The following is a 7470-nucleotide window of genomic DNA, read 5'->3' on the forward strand; positions in this document are numbered from 1 at the left end:
GCAGAATCAGTCGGATGCCACCAGCACAAGCCGACTAGGAAACTCCTCCCGAACAGGCCATGAAGGCCCAACGGTACTGACCGGCCTCCGTGTCATCCTCAGCCCATAGGCGTCACTGGATGCGGATACGGAGGGTCATGTGGTCAGCACACCGCTCTCCCGTCCGTATGTCAGTTTCCGAGACCGGAGCCGCTACTTCTCAATCAAGTAGCTCCTCAGTTTGCCTCACAATGGCTGAGTGTACCCCAATTTCCAACAGCGCTCGGCAGACCGGATGGTCACTCATCCAAGTGCTAGCCCAGCCCGACAGCGCTTAACTTCGGTGATCTGACGGGAACCGGTGTTACCACTGCGGCAAGGCCGTAGGCACAAGCCGACAAGACAGAAACAGAATGATCACTGGATCACATATTAGCATGTGCAACCCCCAGTGGCTCTGATTACCAATATATGCGAAAGAGTAAAAACACGTTCTGCTCTTCTGTTTGGACCTTCCTCATTCTCCTCCCAGTCATCCGTTGCGCGATTATAATATCAGGCAATATCAATTCAAGTAACTATTGCCGTAAACTACCGGTTTTCTCTCATTCTCGGCCTTTTTCCACGGTTGTGAAGCGGAAGTAAAGCAATTCCACGCATGTTTGAGGACTGTTCCAACAGGAAAGGGGATCGCTCCAACGAACAGTTTGGATAATAATAAAGAAGGGACAAATACGAATGATCATACAGACTAGGTATAGGAAAGCAAGTAGTCGTTAAGTTTCATTTGGTCTCTCCCTCTCCCACAATTACTAATTCTCTTCTGTTTCTCACCTCCCCACAGCCGTCTACTTTCAAAACATTTGTTCTGCTTCCACTATGCTCTCTGCACCACTCAAACACACTCCTGTTCGTAGGACCTTCGCCGTAAACCGTTTTGATTCGCGATAACATTTCGGTTGGTGTAATTCCATCCGCGAGTAGCAAGCGGATCACAGCATGAGGCGCGCGCTTGACGGTATTCCTTACCGACGTCTTCCTCGCAACTGGACACTTGCAACGGAGGTTTACATACTAACGCGTTCCTCCAATGCTCGCTCTGGTCCCCTCCCCACTCAGTGTTGCCAATCGTCAAAAATTAAAAAAAAATTAAAACACAGTCTGTTACGGTCACAGGACACTTACTTTCTGAATAAGCCATGCACTTAGACAGCAGAAACACCAACCGTTACAGACGTTCCCTGTACCGTGAATACAATTTTCGAGGTCGGCGGAAGGCCCGCTGGCGTTATCGGATTCCCGGTTCGGTAACTTCACGTACAACCGAGCTGCCTTTTTTTACACAGTGCCTCAGCGCGCGCTGGTCAGTAGAGCCACTGACGACAGAAAACTAACCGTCTCCACAGCAACCATTCGTACACACTCATCTTAGGAACGCATACCCAACAATACTTTATCACTTGTCATCCATAGACAGCTGAACCGTCACAGATATTACGTGGTTTCATTTTAATAAGCTAGATTTTGCCAGAGAGCGCCAAATTCATACTTTTCAAAAAAAATTGTTTTACAAAGCGCCTAGCATCCAGCCCACGTTACTCTATCGATTGTACATATGATTTTGAAACTTATCCCTGTTGATTTTTGAAAATTTTTGAACACATTCCAAGTTCATTTCTGAACGAATCATAAGCTGATTTTTGAATGCGTGCAAAGAGTATTGTTTCTGCTAGGGAAATCCTCATTGCACCAAGAAATGAAAAACTTTCCCACAGACAAAAGGGGATGAGGCTATACGAGCTGAGCCGGATAGACCTGAACGGGTGAATACCAACCGCTGTTTGTTTGTAGGGTCGATTGGGTGTGCGAATGTTCCGGTTGTTATAATTAGTAGTGAAATCCATAGACTCAGACTACCAGAGCGGAATAAAGGAACAACAGTTAAGATATATTACACATTATTTTCTCGGTGTACCCAAGAAAACGATATTCTGACAGAAAATTTTTGCTAGATAGGTACACTGCCAAGGGCCAGTTGTATTGTCCCCTCTTAAGTTCTATTCTCGGAATAGCACGGAAAACGAGTTATACGAACACGCAACAACGCCTAGGCAGAAAATAAATGCAGGATAACTAAATCAGTGATTCTGGCAGGGTTTGTGAAGTTAACTGGAGAATAACTTTGACAATGGTAGGAATAGTTACAGAATTAGTGATGACAAGATTGTTTAATAGAACGAGGAAGGAGAAGAAATGGGGACATCATACAAATTATATGGAAGAATATGACGATTCCAAATTCATGCTACTACTACTTTTCGATTTCATGCTTGAGAAACTGGAGCATAGAATGAAACGTGATATTGTTTCCTAACATAAAGCTTTTTTCTTATAGAAGGTGTAATAGGTATTTGATACTGGTACTTCGAGAATTATATTCTGTCGTGTTGATCATGTACATGAGGTAGATAAAAAAGACCATTTGCGCCATGAAATCTCGCTTGTTTGGAGTGTGTTATAATTGCTGCAATGCTAGAAAGCCTATTTCGTTTTATCTAGCAGACAGTGACAAATTAGACGTAATCAAATAGAGAAACTATATCAGTCTTGGGTACTATTTGTATTAATTGTTTTTTCAGTATTAGACGACAGCTTGATTTTTTATGTAGAAAAACGTTTGACCGACTTTGATAAGGTAATAGATTCTTTCTCAGAAAGGAAAGCACACCGTGGAAAGCTGTAGCAAAATTATAGAGAAAAAAAATGCTGGTGCCTAAGGATTGAGGAAATGTGTACTGTCTTGCTTGTCTCCCCCTTGTCTTTACTGGTTTTATGTTTCCTACATTTAATTTTATGTCACAAAAAAGAGAAAGTTCTTAGCTAACAGGCAATAAAGAGTGCAAATTTTGTGAAGAGTTCTTATTTATTTATTTATTTATTTATTTATTTATTTAACCTGGCAAGATTAGGGCCATCAGGCCCTCTCTTACATCTAACCAGGCATTCTACTTATTTTACATTCATATGTTTTAGTAGGCATGTTAAACTACATCTAGTACAAAAAGTGAAATAAACAATTTGAAAGGTACACCTGGAAAAATACATACATATAGAGTTTATATTCTTAGATCATAAGTACTGTTATAATTAGACATTATTGAAGAGACAGATTTTAGATAGGAGTGCTGGCAGCAGGGAGTATGAGGGAGACTCATGGTGAAGGGAGGAGAAGAATAGAGATACATGATGAAACATAATTAAGGAAATATAAAGGAAAAGAAGATTGCGTGGCTAATAGAGATAGATGAAGAGGAAGGCATCTCAGGAGCAAGATAGGAGACGCTAGCTTTGCTATTTGACAGATGAGAGGATTGCCCTTGTACATTAATTTTGTGGAGAACTTTATGAGGATGATAGTAGGAAATGCTTCAACTTCTTCTTAAAAGCAGCAGGAGATTGAATTTTGCGCAAGGTAAGAGCAGTTTGTTCCAGAGGCGGACAGCGGCAACTGAGAAGGAGTTTGCAAAAGTTTTTGTTTTGTGAGTGGGCACAGTTAGGATACCAAATAAGAGTGACCTCGTGTTTCGATTATGATGGCATGACAGGTTTTTAATCTCTGAAGCAAGGTACTGGGGTGCTTGCGCGACGAGGAGTCGGTGAAGTAGACATAGAGTGTGGTAGTCACGCAATTTGTCCGGCCGCAGCCACCCTAGCTCAGAGTATGAAGCACTAACATGATCATATCGGCGAATGTTGCAGGTGTAACGCACACAGGCATTCATGGTTAGCTCTAGCCGTCTTTTGTTTTCACTACTCATGCCTTGTTGAATCACATCACAATAGTGGAGGTTCGGTAGAACGAGTGCTTGCACAAGTTCTTATTCTCCCGGTCACAAATAATCCCGCCCAGTATTAATTGTGTCTTTTTTTTAAGGGGGCTATAATGTCAAACAGGCCGCCTGGGAGCAGAAGAGGCAGCACAGGACATTTTTATGTCCACTGTCCTAGATATCGATTTGATGGCTTCCATTACAAAATATACAGTTTTGAATTCCACAGAGCGAAATATAGTGACATGAGATAGAAGAATGCTGTGTAAGGAGGCGTGGTACTGCACTTTGGCACACTTAAGACCAAATAACAAGTCTTACATATTCCCGAAGATATATGTTTTATAATTCAGCCACTTCAGAAAGATGTGCGCTAAAAAATGAACATATTTTTGAAAAATCGATTTTTTTTAATTTTTGGAGCTCGAGTGGGAGGTGGGGGGCGCACGGGAGGGGGGGGGGAGGCCAACATCAAGTTTTTGCCCGGGTTTGGAAATATAGTAAATTCGCGGCTGAATTTTGCAGTAGCAGTACAGCGAATAGTAGAAGAGCTCGAGTGGGAGGTGGGGGGCGCACGGGAGGGGGGGAGGGGGGGACGCCAACATCAAGTTTTTGCCCGGGTTTGGACATATAGTAGATTCGCGGCTGAATTTTGCAGTAGCAGTACAGCGAATAGTAGAAGTGAATACCTTTTTGGCGATCGACACAACTTTATTATCAACCACAAATGAGTTCTAGCTCGAATTGTGCTGGTCAATTCTGATTAACAAAAAGGAGCTGGCAACAAGTCAGCGATATCACTAATTTTAGCCCCCATACCAGCTGCAAAATATCCATACTTTGCTGTAGGACAGTAAAGACGGGAGACAAGAAAGACAGTACACATTTCCTCAGTCCTTAGGCACCAGCATTTTTTTCTCTCTAATCTTGCTACAGCTTCTGTTTCGTCACACAATCCTCTCGTGATAACATCCGAAGCTTATTAAGTATTTATATTAGGAAAGTGAAGTGAAAAATTATTACTCACTGTTGACAAAAGACCATCGTACACAAGCTTCGAAAAGTCGTTGATATGTGTCATCGCATTTCAAATGACCTTAATGACTAGAAGGTATTCTACAGAAGCTCGTTATAGGAGAAATTATATATATATATATACAGGGTGAGTCACCTAACATTACCGCTGGATATATTTCGTAAACCACATCAAATACTGACGAATCGATTCCACAGACCGAACGTGAGGAGAGGGGCTAGTGTAATTGGTTAATACAAACCATAAAAAAAAATGCACGGAAGTATGTTTTTCAACACAAACCTACGTTTTTGTAAATGGAACCCCGTTAGTTTTGTTAGCATATCTGAACATATAAACAAATACGTAATCAGTGCCGTTTGATGAATTGTAAAATGTTAATTACATCCGGAGATATTGTAACCTAAAGTTGACGCTTGAGTACCACTCCTCCGCTGTTCGATCGTGTGTATCGGAGAGCACCGAATTACGTAGGAATCCAAAGGGAACGGTGATGGACCTTAGGTACAGACGAGACTGGAACAGCACATTACGTCCACATGCTAACACCTTTTTATTGGTCTTTTTCACTGACGCACATGTACATTATCATGAGAGGTGAGGTAAACGTACACACGTGGTTTCCGTTTTCATTTACGAAGTGGAATAGAGTGTGTCCCGACATGTCAGGCCAATAGATGTTCAATGTGGTGGCCATCATTTGCTGCACACAATTGCAATCTCTGGCGTAATGAATGTCGTACACGCCGCAGTACATCTGGTGTAATGTCGCCGCAGGCTACCACAATACGTTGTTTCATATCCTCTGGGGTTGTAGGCACATCATGGTACACATTCTCCTTTAACGTACCCCACAGAAAGAAGTCCAGAGGTGTAAGATCAGGAGAACGGGCTGGTCAATTTATGCGTCCTCCACGTCCTATGAAACGCCCGTCGAACATCCTGTCAAGGGTCAGCATAGTGTTAATTGTGGAATGTGCAGGTGCACCATCATGCTGATACCACATACGTCGACGCGTTTCCAGTGGGACACACTCTATTCCACTTCGTAAATGAAAACGGAAACCACGTGTGTACTTTTACCTCACCCCTCATGATAATGTACATGTGCGTTAGTGAAAAAGACCAATAAAAATGTGTTAGCATGTGGACGTAATGTGCTGTTCCAGTCTCTTCTGTACCTAAGGTCCATCATCGTTCCCTTTGGATCCCTACGTAATTCGGTGCTCTCCGATACACACGATCGAACAGCGGAGGAGTGGTACTCAAGCGTCAACTTTAGGTTACAATATCTCCGGATGTAATTAACATTTTACAATGCAACAAACGGCACTGATTACGTATTTGTTTATATGTTCAGATGTGCTAACAAAACTAACGGGGTTCCATTTAAAAAACGTAGGTTTGTGTTAAAAAACATACTTCCGTGCATTTTTTTATGGTTTGTATTAACCAATTACACTAGCCCCTCTCCTCACGTTCGGTCTGTGGAATCGATTCCTCAGTATTTGATGTGGTTTACGAAATATATCCAGCGGTAGCGTTAGGTGACTCACGTCTAGCGATCAGTCTTCTGGTCTGATGCGGCCCACCACATATTCCTTTCCTGTGCCAAACTTTTCATCTCAGAGTAGCATTTGCGCCCTACATCCTGAATTATGCGAGGGATACAGTCAAATCTCTGTCTTCCCCTACAATTTTTACTCCCTACAGTTTCGTTTAGCATCATGGAAGTTTTTCCCTGATGTCCTGCCCTTCTTCTTGTCAAAGTTTTCCATACGTTCCTTTCCTCGGCAATTCTGCGTAGAAACTCCTCATTCCTTATCACACCAGTCAGACTGATCTGTAGCACCACATCTCAAACGTTTCGATTATCTCCTGTTCCGGTTTTACCACTGTCCACGGTTCACTGCCATAGAATGCTGTGTTGTAATTGTACGTTCTCAGAAATTTCTTCCTTTACTTAAGGCCTGTGTTTGATACCAGTAGACCTCTCTTGGTCAGGAACGTCAATTTTGCCAGTGTTCCTCTGTTTTTTATATCGTCCTTGTGCGGCGGCGCGGTTCTTTCCGTCCCTTTACGACGGACCTACACCTACCTGTGAACTATGTCTCAGCAGATCATCAATAGGGAAGCCGAGTGAAACCTACTGTACTTCGACGTGAACCAGGCTGCAATTAAAGTCACTAATCTACGTTTCGGGAGAAAGTTTTCATATGAAATGAAAGGTTGGAAATTTTGTCCTCAATTAATATATTCTGACACTTAGGTGAACAAGTATCACTGCCAAGCCCGTGCTAGTCTTAACACAGTCACTCACAATCCCTTTCACTCACGTTAGCAAGTTTATGGCGTTGAATTTCCCGAAAACGTAATAGCTACAAAAATACTGAGTGTTTTAGATCGATAATGCTCGCCAAATATTAAGTCTGTCGGTACCAAATGCAGTCACAGATTTTGGCCACCGACCTGCTCAATACGCCACGCGGAATATATGTCTTTTCTCGTCAAAAAATTCACTTAAAAATTCCGAAATTTCTACACACACCTCGGAATAATTATGCCGTCACTTTACAACACTTTTGATGTATGAAACACTGCTAGATCCGGCAACTTATCGTTTCC

At 42.4% G+C, this 7470-nt stretch overlaps 1 pseudogene; it reads right to left on the reverse strand.

The window, feature by feature from the left end:
* Positions 1 to 250: 250 nt before the first annotated feature.
* On the reverse strand, positions 251 to 368 carry LOC126205777 (5S ribosomal RNA; annotated as a pseudogene).
* Positions 369 to 7470: the final 7102 nt, after the last annotated feature.

The sequence above is a fragment of the Schistocerca nitens genome, chromosome 1 (assembly GCF_023898315.1).
Source record: "Schistocerca nitens isolate TAMUIC-IGC-003100 chromosome 1, iqSchNite1.1, whole genome shotgun sequence".
Taxonomy (NCBI): domain Eukaryota; kingdom Metazoa; phylum Arthropoda; class Insecta; order Orthoptera; family Acrididae; genus Schistocerca; species Schistocerca nitens.